Here is a 15,992-nt window from a genome sequence, read left to right on the forward strand (position 1 = left end):
GAAGAGGAGGCTTCCATGCTGAGGCTTAACAGGGAAGGTGGCAGGGGGCGGGGATTCAAATTGTGGCCACCCTTGGCCTTGGAAACTGAGAGCCAGCTGCGCTGCATGTTTCTGGGTAGAATACAGTTATCACCCCCAGAGGAGTTCCCAAGCCTGCTTCAGAACCAACTATGCTCAGAAGTCATGCAGTAGAATATTTCCCAGGGATTGGGATTTTATTTATTGTTGAAAGTTTTGAGCCAAGAATGAAAAATTATTGGTGATGACTGAGGGATTCCCAGGAGGCCTCGAAGAACTTACGGGCAACCAGTCTCTTGGAGTGGTTAAGATTTATAGCTGTCAAGTCCGCCAGAGTATGAGTCTAGCTCATCCTTTCTAGCTGGGTTTCCTGGGGCCTCAGTTTCCTCAGTGGCAATGAAACGAGATCAGTTTTCTTCCTGGTCAGACATTCAGCACAGTACTTGGCATACAGGGAGTTCTTATTAAATGGTGGCTATTATGCTGATATGTGTTGTCTGTAATTCACTTCTAAAGCTAAAGCATAGATAACATGTTATGTGTGCATGAGTGCGTGTGCGTGCGCACATGCATTAGCCTTCATTTACACTGTAGGGCCAGTTAGCTAACATTTGAAAGATCACAGTCCCACACCCCAGAGGAAGTTACTATAAGCGCTTCAACGATCTGTCTTAGCTCGGCCCCCACGGGTGTGTTCATTAGCATAATGGATTTCTAAAATGGTTTTTCACTGATGAAAATAAGGGTGTTCAGGGAAAGTAGATGGCTAGAAATGTTTCGTGGTGATCTGCTTTGCCTGAACTTTGCAAATGAATCTAGAGAGACCAGTGATGTGTTCTCTTGGAAAGGCACTGAGCTTGGATGTCCACCCGGTCCAGTATCTGGACGTGAAAAGGTTGATTTTATCACCTGCCCGAGTAGGTTAGCTAAGTACTGCACTGACAGTACTGTCACACCTGCCTCAAATGAACTTCTCATCTAAGAGGCTGTTGACGTGTCTTACAGGACAGCGGACTGAGATGTCCCCAGGCTTACAGAATGGGTCGGAGGTCTGTGTATGTGCCTACTTGCTAACAACTGTCACCTTTTTGGTGGAATTTGGTCTAAGATGGGTCTGTTTGCATCACACTATCTGGTGAGGAGGTCAGAGGAGGAAACTTGTAGCCTCCGAGGCCTTGTGACTAGTGGAGGATAAGGACCCAGCATCAAATGCCTCGTAATTTGAACAGGCAAATTGCTTAGGATGGTTTACAACAACTGCTTTCAAATAATTGGAGAATTAAAATGGAATCAAGGAACAACTGGTTTCCTGTAGCTTAGGAAAGACATGTTTAACAAGAACTGAGAAAATTGTGAGAATAAACCTCTGTATAAAATATCCTGGGGGTAGGATTCTGGTGCTGTTTTCGATGCAGGTAAAACTTAAAAGAGGGTGTGCATGTGTGCGGGTGTGTAAACCAGTGAAGGAGCAGGTAGAGGATAGGAGATGAGGAAGGTGAGTGGAGAATTCTGGTTCCATTTTTCTCCCAGGAAAAGGAAGGAAAAGCCATGGAACTTTCTAGAAGTGTGTTAGCTGAATGAGATGAGCTAGCATTTGGGCCACAGACCAGGATTCCAGTGGTGCCTCTCTTTCTTTCTAGGTGATACTGGTCAAGTTTCTTAACCCCTCTGAATCTGCTTCATCTTTGACAAAATGGATAGAAGCGTACTTTGAGTTATAATTAAGGTGAATGGACTTGAAACTACTTAGCAAAATGTCAGGCACAGAGTGAACTTTCCATAAATAGTTGCCTCCCTGAATATTTAGAGCACCAGGAGTTGTGCACACAGTATCTAGGTCACAGCAGCAAACAGGCATATAAGTTTCCTAGAACTTACAGACTAGCCGTGATGATGAACTTCACGAAGTTGTCCCATAAGTATCCCCATTGCCCTTGCCATATCTGTTTAAAATGCAGGTCCTAGGTCCTCTTCAGGAGGTATCAGGTGATCCGTGGGTGGGGCCAGAAATCCGATTGTAAGAATCTCCCTAGGTGACTCTGATGGGCAGCTAGTTGGGGAAATACAGATTTAAACACTAATTCTCTACTATAGCCTCAGGCAAAGCTTCGAGTCTCCTTTCAAATGCTCCTTGGCCATGCGGCTGACCTGACCATACCCACAGTCACAGAAGGCACCGCCTACTTTGCTGGCTGAACCACTGCATGGCAATGGGGGCAGGAGAGTTATCCCCTGCTTTGCTTATTTTATGGGCAATGTTCATATATCATTATCAGAAGCTTCAAAAACCTTGCTGGGCATGGAATTGACAGGCTATAACCTGTGTTATGCAGTCTTCAGTGGCTAAACCCTCTCAAACTGAAAAAGGCCCTGCTCTTCAGATCGGTATCTAGGAATAATGAAAATCTAGTCTGATGCTGCTGTTGTCTGCATGTGACTTTGGAATATATTTCCTCCTCTCCTCCCCTCTTTAAAATCATGTGTTGGGATTTCGTTCGCCTGAAAAATAATTCCTACCCACTGTGGAAAATGGAGGTAATAGATCGCTGGCACAGAATAGAAAGTGAAAAGATCATGGGGATCCAGTCCCCCAGAGATGACCACCATGAACATTTTTGATGTATTTCTTTCCAGCCTTTTCTCAATGTATATGAATACAGGTGTTATTATTTTTCCCCCCACAAACTCAAGACAGAATGTATGTGCTCTTTTTTGCCCTGCCCTTCTCATGTTCTAACATGTTTTAAAGTAAAAAGTTAGTGATATTTTTTCATGCCATTCAGTAATCCCCTATGTTAGTGGTTTGCATGCTGGGGTCCAACAAAAACCTCAGGCTTCCTAGGAAGTGCTTAGTGGTTACCTGAGGTAGGGAAGAGGGTTGGGGGACTGACGGGTGGCGGGGCAACTGCAAGGGCGGGGCTCCAGCCCCAGAACCCTGTGTTAGTGCCAGCAGCTCCACTTGTAACTGGTTGTAACTGGAGGACCCATGTAGCATTGCCTCACAAGATTTGTAGGCTTAAAAGATTTGAAAACCGCTGCCCTGAGTCATCATAAAAAACTTTTTTTTTTTTTAATATCTGGTTTCTTTCCTTTCTTTAAAAAAACTTGAATGAAGATGACTCGTGAAAAGTTATAAAACAAATATTTGCCAATTGCTTATAAAACCCCAAGTTTTTATTATGTACTTTTGAAAGAGTAGACAAATGATGTTCTTCGTAAAAACGTCAAATACAGATTTGGTGAGAACCCATTCTCATAGATTCCCACACCCAAATACCTACGGAGCCCAACACTGCCTCACTGACCCACTGCCCAACTCCAGTGGGCTCTATTCATAATGAATACCCAGGTAAGAGGTGCATCTCAATCACGGGAATCTACCCCCAAAACCAAGAGCACACTGTACACACTATATGTTAGCCAATTTGACAATAAATTATATTAAAAAAGAAAAAAGAGGGGCGCCTGGGTGGCGCAGTCGGTTAAGCGTCCGACTTCAGCCAGGTCACGATCTCGCGCTCCGTGAGTTCGAGCCCCGCGTCGGGCTCTGGGCTGATGGCTCAGAGACTGGAGCCTGTTTCCGATTCTGTGTCTCCCTCTCTCTCTGCCCCTCCCCCGTTCATGCTCTCTCTCTGTCCCCAAAATAAATAAAACGTTGAAAAAAAAAAAAAAAAAAAAAAAGAAAAAAGAGGTGCATCTCATTCCAGACTCTTCTGCCTGTAGGGATTGTCTTAGGTTCAGATACTCCAGAAGCCAACCCTGGAACTAGAATTTGAATATAAGTGATTTATTTATTTATTTATTTATTTATTTATTTATTTATTTATTGGAAGATAAGGTATTCACCTGTCCTGGTTTATCTGGGACTAGGGGATTTCCCAGGATGAACTGGTCACCCTACAGTGGGAGGTAATGGTAGGAAGCACTAATGGAGGATGGGGGAAATGAGATGGTCCAGGGAGGGCTGCTGATAATGAATCGGCTAGTTCTGTGGACAGCGGGGGTTCAGGCCTGTCTGGAACCTCTGGGGAGCGCTGTAGAACACCCCTCAGAGTTATCCCACCTGGGGCTTTTATCCACCAACATGGGCCCCTCACTGGTTGATACTGGGGGTGCTAACTCTCCGACTCCAGGCCTTCCTACCTCCCGTAGCCCTGGGAGAGCCGAAGCAGAAAGACCCAGAAGCAGGAAAGCTAAGGAACAGAGGCAGAGCACCGGAGCAACTGTTAGCAGACTATTTTTGTGCATGTATTTTTTTAAAGTAATAATAGGATCACTTCATTCTTCATTTACCAGCACCTTGATTTATGTAAGGTGTCTAAAGGAAAGCCATTGTAGGCCACAAATCTAAGAATGCAGTCACTTCAAGGGACTAGGCTTGGAACTGCCCTTAGGTTAATATCACGAGGCTCGTCATGTAAATAATCAGCATTGGAACCGGATGAAACATAATATAAATAATAATAATACCTCAGATAAGTTCTCTGCTGGATTCATATCAAACTGCTGCTGAACCATTAGAAGAAACTAACAAGGACAGTCTGGAGATTCCGATTCTTCCAGCGCTGCGGTCAGTTGGACTCCCCCAGGAGGGCACGCTAATCCCCGGCACTGACACTGACAGCAGCTGGACGAGTCCTTGCAGGCTCAGGCGGAGCTGACCAGGAGCACACCGTCAGGTGTGTGCAGCCCCAGGCGGCGCCTGCCTCCTGCATCAGCGCTCAGCAGCTAAACAAGGGAGCAAGGAATAAGTGTTCCTTTTGTAACCGCGTCTCCATGGTTATTTGACACGTGATTGTCTTTTTTGGAGTTCTTGGCAAAACCCACTGTGGGTTTGGCTATGACGTTCCTGTCTGTGAAGAAAACGGAGGGATGGAATCATTCACCCGGACAGCCTCCGGCTGTTTCCTAAAACAATTTGCAAGGTGCAAATCCCAACCCTGATGTATCAGACTGGATGCTGCTAAAAAAAAAAAAAATTGAACACTGATTGGCTTTTTGATGATATTAAGGAATCATCATTACTTTTTACCAGAGTTGTGATCCCGGTACCATGTTGTAAAAGAGCATTCTCAGTCTTTAGAAGCGCAGTGACATTTGCAGATGACATGATACCATCTCTGAGGTTTGCTTCAAAATATATGGCTAGGGATGGACGAAGTGGGATTGGCCATGAGTTGAGGGTAATGAGTGCCTGAACATTGGTGGCTCCTTGACTTTTGTATATGTTTAAAGTTTTCCATAATGCACAAAAGATTTATTTTAGCAGATTTGATTTGGGGGTAATATGTTTACATGTTGAACATGTGGCTAAGAGATATGCATGGCAGACCTCTAGTCTAATCTCTACACACAAGTCTGTAGAATGGAAAACTCCAGTGTCACAATTATGAACAAATTTGTGAGTATACACAATTTTTGTTAAAAGAGAAAAGGGTGGTAGCTGAGAGCAGATTCTGGTTTTCTTTCCCCAAAGATCATAATAAAGATCCAATGAATGGATATGACTCCAAAGATAAACTGTGTGAGTTGTAGGGGAATTATATGCCAGAGAATTCTACCCTCTAGACAGCAGCAGTGGAGACAGTGATGGGTGTGTGTGTGTTGTGGCGGGAAGGTAGTGGGAATTGGGGGGTCACTGCAGGACAACTCAGAGGGTCTCAAACAGAACTGTCCACCTATGACTGGGTAGGGTGGGATTTTGAGATATTAAACCACACCCCACCCCCAAAGTCCCAAATTTGTGGAGCCAGATAATTTGCTTTTTTTTTTTTTTAAGTTTATTTATTTAACTTTTGAAAGAGCCAGCAGGGGAGGGCAGAGAGAGACGGAGAGAGAGAATCCCAAGCAGGCTCTGCACTATAAGTGTGGAGCCCGATGTGGGGCTCAAACTCACCAACGGTAAGACCGTGACCTGAGCTGAAATCGGATACTTAACCGACTGAGCCACCCAGGCACCCCATAGACAATTTGCTTTTGTTGTCCAGGGAAAGAAAGGATGCTACAGAATCGAGGGAATAACAGGGTTAAAGTTCCAGCATTTTGGATTTTAAAGCTACAGTCCAAGCATAAGACAAAAACTTGGTCAGTGAGAGTCATTGTTTTCTTCCCGCCCACCCCCAATGACAGTTAACTTTAGTGAAGCATTTGTCCTGTGCCAACCACTGTCCTAAGCATTTTACGAATATTTTCTTTTCTAACTCTCTAACATCCCTTTAAGACCATTGATGTTACAGATAGGGATACTGAGGCACAAAGCACTTAAATAACTTGCCCAGAGTCACATAACTAACACGACTCCATTCCCTGGATAGTCGAGGGGAGCCCCCAGGGTTCCCATGGCCAGCTTAGTGTGGAATCAGTTAGGTAGAGATGGCCCATCAGGGAGTTTAGGCAGAAAGAACCCGAGAAAGACTCAGGGTGCCAGGGGGAGCACAGAAGGGGACACGGAAGCTTCACGTGCCTTGGCATTCCCTAGGGCCTCCAGAACTGGGAGGTCAGCCTGGGGGAGAGTCAGAGAAATTCCTAAATGGGAGTGATTTTGTTTCTGCCGCCCCAAGAATTGGGGACCTGACAAAGAAGTTAATTTTAGTTGTCAAAAAAAAATGGAGAAATATCCTTCCAACTGCAGCCTGTAATTCTCCATGCATAACAGTGTGCCCTGGTTTCTTCTGTTGTGATTAAAGAAGGCATTCTGAAGGAAGCAGGGTTAAAATATTAGATTTTCAAGTCACATTAGCCGGGGTTTGAACCTGAACTCTGTCATTTAGTTGCCCTGGGGCCTTGGCGCGAGCCTTAGTTTCTCATCAACAAAACAGAGATAAGAGCACTAATGGTGCTCACGGGGTGTGTGTGTGTGTGTGTGTGTGTGTGTGTGTGTGTGTGTGTGTGTGTGTGAGGAGGAGGTCAGCTCCGTGCCTGACCCTGGGCCGTTCCCCCCTACTGCACAACCTGTTTCTTCAAGTGTCTCCACGCAGTGATGGGATAAATAGGAATGACTTTATTGTTCCTAATCATTGCCCGGCTATCCTGCCCTTGCCTCCCTTCCCCAGGATATTTTTGAGCCATGTATCGAAGATGCATATCAAATTTAACTTACTTTGTATTTTTGTCCCGCATTCCTAGAACTCATTTCTATATACTCCCTTTTGAGCCTTCGTTCTTCCTGATGGCATCTGTGGGAAAACGTTCTCTTTAAAAGTTTAAAATCAGTCAATTCAGCATACTTAATAGCCTCTTCTCCACCCCTGTATTGACCAAAGACTTGGGGCTTTAGCTACTATCATGGCATTGATTAGGGAGGTGTGAGAACAAATTTCTGTTCTGTGCCACTCTGATGAAATGTATAATCCTTCTAGACGGTTCCTTCGTGCGTTAGCAATGACTCAGTGGCTCACCAGTGACTTCCCTTGGTTCCGAGAACCAATGGTCCTATCTGTCCTTATCAATATTGACTTCATTTGATTCGTCCTCCTCCTTTAACAACTGTATTCCCCTAGCTTCCGGGAACCGTTAGAGTTTCTGGGTTTCTTCCCACCTCACTGGCTGCTCCTTCATTGCCTCTGGCTGAATCTCCTTTCCTCTCATCACCAGATGTCAGAGCACCCGGGAGTATGCTTGGAGAACTGTATGATATCAGCTGAGTTCCTCAAACCTAAAATCAGGGAGTTATCCTCAGCCAGCCGGTCCCAAGACACTCCATCTAGCAACACGTACTCTTGACTCTATCTCCAGAACACGCCGTAAATCAGTTCACTGAATTTCTACCGCCACCACCTTGGTTCAGTTTGCAGGCATTCCTACAGTAGCCGCCTATCCGATGTCTTCTCGCTTCTTCTCTTGCTCTTCCGACCCCACTATTCCCTCACCACACAACAGCCAGAATACGTTTTAAAAATATATAAATCATCAGATCCTGTCATGCCCCTTGAACCTTCTGGTGGCTCTCGACCACATGAATGACATCTCAACTGCTTACTCTGACTCATGGGTCCTACCAGATCCAGCTCTTGGTGGAGAGTGAAGTCTCGCTTCACCCTCTGCCACCCCCCTTTGCTCTGTTTAACCCTAGTCACACTAGCTGCTTTAATGATCTGTTGCTACAAAACAAACCATCCTGAAGCTTGGTGGCCCGTAGCAACAACCGTGGGTTCTTTTTCACAGTTCTGTGGCTTAGCTGGGCTCAGCTGGGAGGCTCATATCTGTCCCCCTGAGGTGTCAGTGGGGTTGCTCATGGAGCTGCATTTGGCTGGGAGCTTTACTGGGGCTGGAGACCCTCTCTCACATGATTGGCTCCTTAGCTTAGGGCCAGCCTCGTGTGTATTTCTCTCTGTATGGCCTCGCCAGCATTGTAGCTGGATCCCTCTACATGTTGGGTCAGGGCTCCAAGAGGGTGAAATAGGAAATTGCCAGAATACTAGGCTCACCCACCAAAACACTGTCACTGTACCACGTTCTACTGGTGAAAGTAAGTCACGAGACACATACAGATTCAAGGGGAGAGAAAACAGATGAAGAGAGGAGGCAGGTGCCGAGGTCCTATTAATTCCTTGAGGCCTCTGCACCTGTCTCCCCACTTGGAACAGAGTGTCTGTCTCCTTAAACTCAGGATAGCTGTCACCTTCTTGTCATTCATACCTCAGCTCATATGCCCTCTCTTAAGAGGTGACCACCCAGTCAAAGATGCCACCCATCACTATCACGGTACCCTTTGAACACTCTCTGCAGAGCATTATCACTCTGACTTTATCAGATTATTTATTTACTTTTCACTCCACTCTGCCCTAGAATGAAAGCCCCTTGTGAGGGCAAGAACCTGCCTGTTTGGTTCGCCCTGATCTTTAGCCCGGAAACACCTGGTACAGAGGAGGCAGAGGCCCTCAGTCGGTATGTGTTGAATAAATGCATGCAAGAGGCCTCTCCGCCCTGCAGAGGTGAAGAACTCATCTTTCTGAATCACACACGCCCGGGTTCTGCCCCTTCCTTGCTGTGTGACTGTGGGATAAGTTACCTAAATTTTCTGTGCTTCAGTGTCTAAAACAGGGTGAGAAGTAAGAGAACCCCTCTCATCCTCACAGGAATTGTAAAGATAAATGAAAATGATCAAACTTATCAAGGGGCCTGGAAGTCCTCATTATTTTAATGTAAACTTGAATTCACTCCTTCCTCTTTACTTGCTTCCTCTGAGCTCCAAAACCAGGAGAGAAAAATTCCAAGTAACTCTAGAAGGGAAGAATCACATTACATTGTGATCCTTAAAATGCTTTCACGTGGCTGCCTGATGGCTCCAGCCAAGAGTAGGTCCTTATGATGTGTCCGGTGGTGTAGGGCAGCCTGACCAAGGTTAGGGGAGAGCCAGAAGGTGTTGAGCCCACTCTCTGCTTTTCCTGGGAACTCTTGTGTGTTCCTCCTGCAAGGACCACCAGACCACGGAGGAGTTCTTTTCAGGTCCACATTCTGCAAAGGCTGCACTTGACCCTGGCTTCCTTGTTGTTATTAAACTGTTTGGTCCATCCCAATTAGAGCCTTTGGAAACCGCTGTACTCAATTTACCACCTAATTACTCTTACCTTGTTTGTTTAATGAAGCTTACATAATGATTTGGTGATTTTTATGAAATGTTAGGTGGAGATTTTACTTTTCACTTTACAATTTGTGATTTTTATATTAATGTTTTATAACCTTGGGTTCTTAATCATAAAGTCATGAGGAGCTTAATTGATTTGAAACTAACCATGCCCTGAAGTGTGTACATGTCAAATTGATTCAGATTGATCCAGTGAGTTTAAATAAAGCTTAGGCCAGAGAACATGATGGCACCTGATGGAAATTTTCCTGAAGTGCTTAACTTGGGTGACTCAATTACACTGCCATCTCAGCACAGTAAATTATTGGAGAGGTATTTTTTTGGCATTTACCACAGACTGAAAAGATAGGACAGTTAAAAAAAATCTCAGGAAAAGTTAGACAAGTGTAAAATGTTCTATTCATAGTTCCTCCTTCTGGAGGCTCACATTTTGAGGGCATGGTGATTTGAAATAAATTTAAAATATATGTATATATTTACATGTTTTGTTTCAAAGCCTGATAGTCAACATCACCATGTTAAATTGAAAAGGGTTGGAAATTAAGGGCTGATAGTAGAAGCACTCGCAAAACACAGAAGTCATTTGGAATGAGTTTGCTTTTTTGAAACTGTTCCTTAAGGAATGATCAATACCAGCGCTTTTCCGCAGAAAACTTTCTGTGAGCAGTGAACTCGCAGGAGACATCCTCAGTTTTCCAGAACAAGGTGAGTTCCATTTTGCATCTCCTCCAAATGATAGGTCAGTTTCGTTCTAAGAGGCCCTGAATGATACCCCTTCCGTCCAGAGACTACATTCTTTTACCTGCCTCCCAGCACTCCTCACAAACGTGTGAAACCCCTTCTGGGCTTTGGAAAATATCAAATGTAATTTCCCAGTAGATCCTGTAAACCAAAGGAAACTGATTCGTGAGCACAGAGGAGAGGAGCTTGACTTCAGGAAAGATGTGGTTCCCAGGGCTCAGGGCTCCCTGATGTCCCAGCAGTGAACAGTCACACTGAATTTTTCCGTAACTGATTTCTCCAAAAGCAGTTTCCTTTGCAAGCAGTTCTGATGGTTCCTGACTTGGTTTCCTATATCTCCTTCTACTTCTTGCAAAGCCTGTCATGTGGTTTTACTCTGTCTTTTCAAGAGTCTTTGATGAAATGCTTCTTGGACTTGACCATCTGTAGACAGTATCTTATGCCCCAGGCTCACTGCCAGTATTCTCCTCAGCAGGGACCCTGCTGGCTCACATGCTGGACCACGCTTCCTGCTTCCTGCCCCTTGGGGGACAGAATCCCTGTCTGCTCTAGTCACCCCTGGGTGCCCAGGGCTGAGCATGGCATTTGATAGTGCTTGCTCAGTATGAACTTCTTATTTTTTCCTACAAAGTGCACAACCCTAGGTGGTGCCTTGAAAGATGTTTACTCCACAGTCACCATCCCTAATCAAGACAGTGAACACTTCCAGTCACCATAGATGGCTTCCCCATGCCCTTTCTCTCATAGTCCCAACCCTACTTATTCTAGAATTAACCAGCATTCTTTTATCATTGAACACTGATGTTGCCTGTTCTTACCTTCATCTATGGAAGTGTATGATGTTGTGGCCATGAAAATGCATCTCGTAGATCATTGACTGTGGAGCCTGACCTACAGCTGACTCTGCTGGGCTCTGAAATATGTCATCTCATATCTGGGAGAACACTCTTCCCACTGGCTCCTGCTACCTTTAACTGGATGTGGCAGGAACTCTCATGCAGGGTATTTCCTGGGAGATAGTGAACCATCTGACTGGCAGTTTTGGCTCAAGGACTCCCCATTAGTCTTGCCGAGCTTCCTTGGAAATATACACCATGGTCTAGGGAACTACACAGTCCCTTCCTTCCCTTTTTCCTTCCCTCCCTCCTTGCCCTCATAGGGAGCAGACCTGCACCACAGCCTGCTGGTTCCCAGTCTTTCCCAGTGACCTCCATTTTCCCTCAGAGATGTTTGCCTTAATCACCTCTTAGACACTGAATCTTGGCATATCCTTGAAGGGCACAGACTAGCACAACTGTCCATCTCCTCTGCAGGCCTCTTTTCTCACCAGTAGGCCTCTGATCCTTCATGTTGCCTGTGGCAACAGTTCGTTTTTTTCTTGCTCTGTAGTACTCCATTGCTCAAGGATGCCAGCAAATCATTTGGCTGTCCTAGCCGTGGTGGGCATTTGGGTTGCCACCTGCTTTGGGCTATTATGAGTAAAGCTGTTGTAAACATACTTGGAGTTATCCTTTGGTGGACATGTGCATTCATTTCTCTTCGATGTGTACTTAGTTGTGGGATTGCTGGGGCATCAGATACCTGAGAACAGTTTTCCAAAGTGGTTCTACCAATTTACTTTTCCAACGTTTATTTATTTTTGGGACAGAGAGAGACAGAGCATGAACGGGGGAGGGGCAGAGAGAGAGGGAGACACAGAATCGGAAACAGGCTCCAGGCTCTGAGCCATCAGCCCAGAGCCTGACGCGGGGCTCGAACTCACGGACCGCGAGATCGTGACCTGGCTGAAGTCGGACGCTTAACCGACTGCGCCACCCAGGCGCCCCACCAATTTACTTTTCCATGCTCACAAAGTGTTTATTGAATGAAGGAGGTCAGGCCAGAAGGGTCTTTTTAGAATGTGACGTTATCTCAGCTGCTGACACACACACAGAGCTTTCCACGGTGCCCCATTGTTAGAGATAATGTCCAAATTCTAAACTTATGAGCTGTAAAATGCCCTGCATGTGTAGCCCTTGCCCTTGTGTGATTCTCCAGTGTCATTCTCACCACAGCCAGCACCCAAAACTCAGCACCCGGCACCAATAACATATACTTCACTTACATGGTATCTGTTATCTTCAGATATGCCCTAGTCTTTGTCTCCGCCAGGTTTTTGCACATGCTGGACTCTCTGCCTTGAACACCTCATCTTTTTTTGTCATTATTTTCCCACTTTGCCTAGGGGATGCATTAGAAATGCTTTTGATTGCAAGTCATGGAAAAAAATAGGACTTAGAGGGGTTCAAATAGTGGTTTTTTTTTTTTTTTTTTTTTTTCACATAACAGGAAATGTAGAGGTAGGCAGAATTGCTTCAGCATCACAATGATGACAGGGCTGGTTCTGTGCCATTTCCTTGCCTTTTGTCTACACCCTGATGCCTCATGGTCATAAGGTGGCTACTGCAGCTCCAGCCATTATACCAGCATTCAAGGCAGGAAGAATGGGAAAGGGCTAAGCCTGCCCTTTCTGTCTCGGTCATGAGGAAAGTAAAACTTTTTTCCAGGAAATCCTCCCACAGACTTCTGTTGGAATTATAATGGCTGAAATTGGTCATGTGGACCCCTCTGACTTCAAGGGAGGCTAGGAAACTATTAGCTCTTCAAGCTTCCATCAAGGAACACAAAAGGAGAAAGGGTTTGGAAATGGCTACTGAGTGAACCTACCTACGGTGTGTTCCTCACTAAGCCAACTGGTCTCAACCCAGTCGTCCCTTGGAAGCCTTCCTTGACACTCCCCACCACCACCTTCTTAGGACTAATTTAGATATTTCCCCCAACATAGTGATCTCTTGCTTTTTCTCCAATCTTAGAATTTATTTACCTCACCTCACCTTGAGGTATGTGTTAAATCAAGTCCTTCAAGAAAAAAAACATGAAATGACATACAAGCATGATAAAATATATACATGGATCCCACCTGAACCATCACCTCAGCCAGAGTTTTGTCTGTTTTATCAAGAGTGTGTGCACAAAACCCACATGGCTTCTTGGGGGGAAACCCCCAGTGCTTTCTTCCCACTGGATAAACTCTGGGCAAAGTGTTGGTGAATTTGTGGCCCAACATTTCTACCCATTAAATACCCATCAATCCAGACTGGATACTTCTAGCCTTTTTGTTTATTGCTATTTGAAAGCTTTAAAATCCCCCTTTTTAGGGGCAGTCTAGATTAGTAGGTTAAGACCTTGGACTTTGGACTCAGAGTGTTGGAGTTCAGATCCTGACTCTGTGTTACCAAATATATGGCCATGGGCAGGTCACTCAACCCCCTGGGCCTCAGTCGCTTCATCTGTAAAATGAGGGTAATAACAGCACTTACCTCCCAGGGCTGCCGGAAGGATTGGATGTGCTAATCCTGGAACCACTGTCCCGTGACAAGCACTGTCTGGAGGGGCTGCCCTTATTCCCTCTGAGCTGTCTTTCTATCTCCTTTCCCCACCCGCCCCTCTCTCCTCTCTCCTTTAAACCCAGTTAGTGAAATGCCTAATGCAATCACTGCCTAAATCAGTGACTATTACATTTCCTTGGAGGAATTTACAGTCAGGTGGGAGAGCTCAAACAGGCGGCCAAGGAACTAGAACACAGTAGCCGACATGAATTGCATGCTTGCTGTGTGCCCTGCATATTTAGCTCGTGGCTTGCTCACACCGGGTCATTTTATTTTTCCTCTGATGAGGAAGCTGAGTCCCTCAGAGTGGTTTGTAAATTAGAGTGTCCCGGCAGGGGAATAAATGCAGGCGTGTCTCATCATTTAAAAGCAAGGTACCTAATCATCATGCTAGGCTGAGTTTATGACGCAGAATGGGCTGGGCAGCCCCAGGGAGGCACCAGGTTTCCTGGAGTTCAGAGGTGGGAGAGGTCCCAACCAATTTGGGAGCTTCCAAAAGGATCCATGGACACATGGGGCATAGCACAGAGGGCGGGGGATTTATTTTTGGCAGGTTGCTGGGAGGAAAGGTGGGAACAGCAAGAAAGGTTTTTTCAGATGAATGGAAAAACAAAAGCAAAGATACAGATTCCAAAAGTGCAGGCTATTTGGAGGGAAATAATGGTTAGGAGTACAGGCTCTGGCATTGGCAGAACCTTGGTTCAAATCCCAGCTCCACCAGTTACCAGCTGTGTGACCTTAGTTAAGCTGCTTCACCTCTCTGCCTCAGTCTCCTCTGTAAGATGAAAACAGTGAGAGCACGTCCCTTGAAGTGGGCGGGGGGGATGAAATGAGCACTATGTAAATGGTCAGTCAGCGTTCCCTGTGACCCGTGCATCATATAGGCTGGTCGTCAGCCGTGTCACCTGCTTTCAGGAGATTAGGATAAGCACAGAGGAAACTGCTTTTGAGGTTTCTCTGTGATTTAAGTCAAAACGTTGGAAGCTCTTGTTCCTCGTGACTTCCTCTCCCAGCAAATGACAGTGTGAATCATGCTGTATGCAGTCTCTTAGTCTGTCCTCTGCAACTTGCCCAGATCAGCAAAATGCAGATAGAAATACAACCATTAAAAAAAAAAAAAAAAATGAATGGCATTCCTCTAAGTACCCGATTACAAATATTTGGCTTCAGCAGATTATTTTAGACTCTTTCCTCTGAGAAAGAGGTAGAGGCTGCTTTCTGGGAGAAATTGTACAAACTTAACGTCTAGCCACTACTCTTTGCCGGTCACTGACAAGACCCCAAAGTCAGCCCCTGTGGGGGAGGGAATATCAGAAGAAAAGAAACAGGAGTGTTTAAAAAAAAAAAAAACTTTTATATTTCCTTCTCTTCTCTTTTGAGTCAGCTGGCATGTGGTCAACAAACTGCTTTGAACGACCTGCTACATCTCAGACCATCCTTCATGAACTAGCTTTGTGTTCATAAAAATCAATGCTGAATCTTGCAGTCATCCTACCCTTCCCCTGCTCCCGCCCCCCTTTCCCCCTAGGAGATCTAAGGAGAATCTAATCCATATGGTTTTGATTCCCTCACTCATCAAAACGCAGTTTTCCAAGAGCCACTTGATCTCCAAGATGTTATGTGAGTGTCTTTTTGTATTTTATTTTTTTCCCTTAGAAAAGAAAAGGCGACGGATTGCCAAAAGAAAATGAACTCCAAACCCCTGGGGTCTGAACTAGGTTCAAGCATTAGTTCCAGGGGAGCCAGTGGGAATGTTGCTTCGTCAGAGGATTCGAATATCCTCTTCAGACGCCAGGTGAATCCAGGCAAAGTGTTTTCGTGTGTGTGTGCATGTGTGCACACGCACACTGCCCACACTTCTAATAAATGAATAATAACACCATGTATTAAGTAGTTCCCAAGTGCCAGGTACTGTGCTAAGTGGCTTATGAGAATTTTCTAATGGAGTCTTGATAGTCTTGATAGCTCCCTCTCTGCCTCCTGCCCCCTCTCCTTTCCTTTCTTCTTTTATTTATCAAATACTTATTGAGCACTTATTATGTGCCAGGCTCTAGTATAGGGCCCAGAGACACAGTAGTGAATAAGACAAAGGATATCCCTGCGTTTGTGGAGTATACGTTCTAGTTCCTGCGCCGTTAAGCAAACACATAGTTTCAAGTAGTATCAGCGTTGTGGAGAAAATGAAACAGACGGAGGTGGCAGAGTGACTCCAGGCCTGT

The 15,992-nt window shown here is 45.3% G+C and overlaps 2 long non-coding RNA genes across 2 annotated transcripts in view; one reads left to right on the forward strand and one right to left on the reverse strand.

Moving 5' to 3' along the window:
- LOC147583510 (uncharacterized) overlaps positions 1–4,777 on the reverse strand; it is a 61,003-nt gene extending 56,226 nt beyond the window's left edge. The window contains exon 1 of the long non-coding RNA XR_015248284.1: positions 4,489–4,777. This is a non-coding gene — a long non-coding RNA (uncharacterized LOC147583510). The remainder of the gene's footprint in view (positions 1–4,488) is intronic.
- Positions 1–15,992, forward strand: part of LOC147583511 (uncharacterized) — a 152,447-nt gene that overhangs the window by 9,910 nt on the left and 126,545 nt on the right. The gene's annotated exons all lie outside the window — the stretch shown is intronic.

The sequence above is a fragment of the Puma concolor genome, chromosome A2 (assembly GCF_028749965.1).
Source record: "Puma concolor isolate L17-30 chromosome A2, mPumCon1.1.hap2, whole genome shotgun sequence".
NCBI classification, from domain to species: domain Eukaryota; kingdom Metazoa; phylum Chordata; class Mammalia; order Carnivora; family Felidae; genus Puma; species Puma concolor.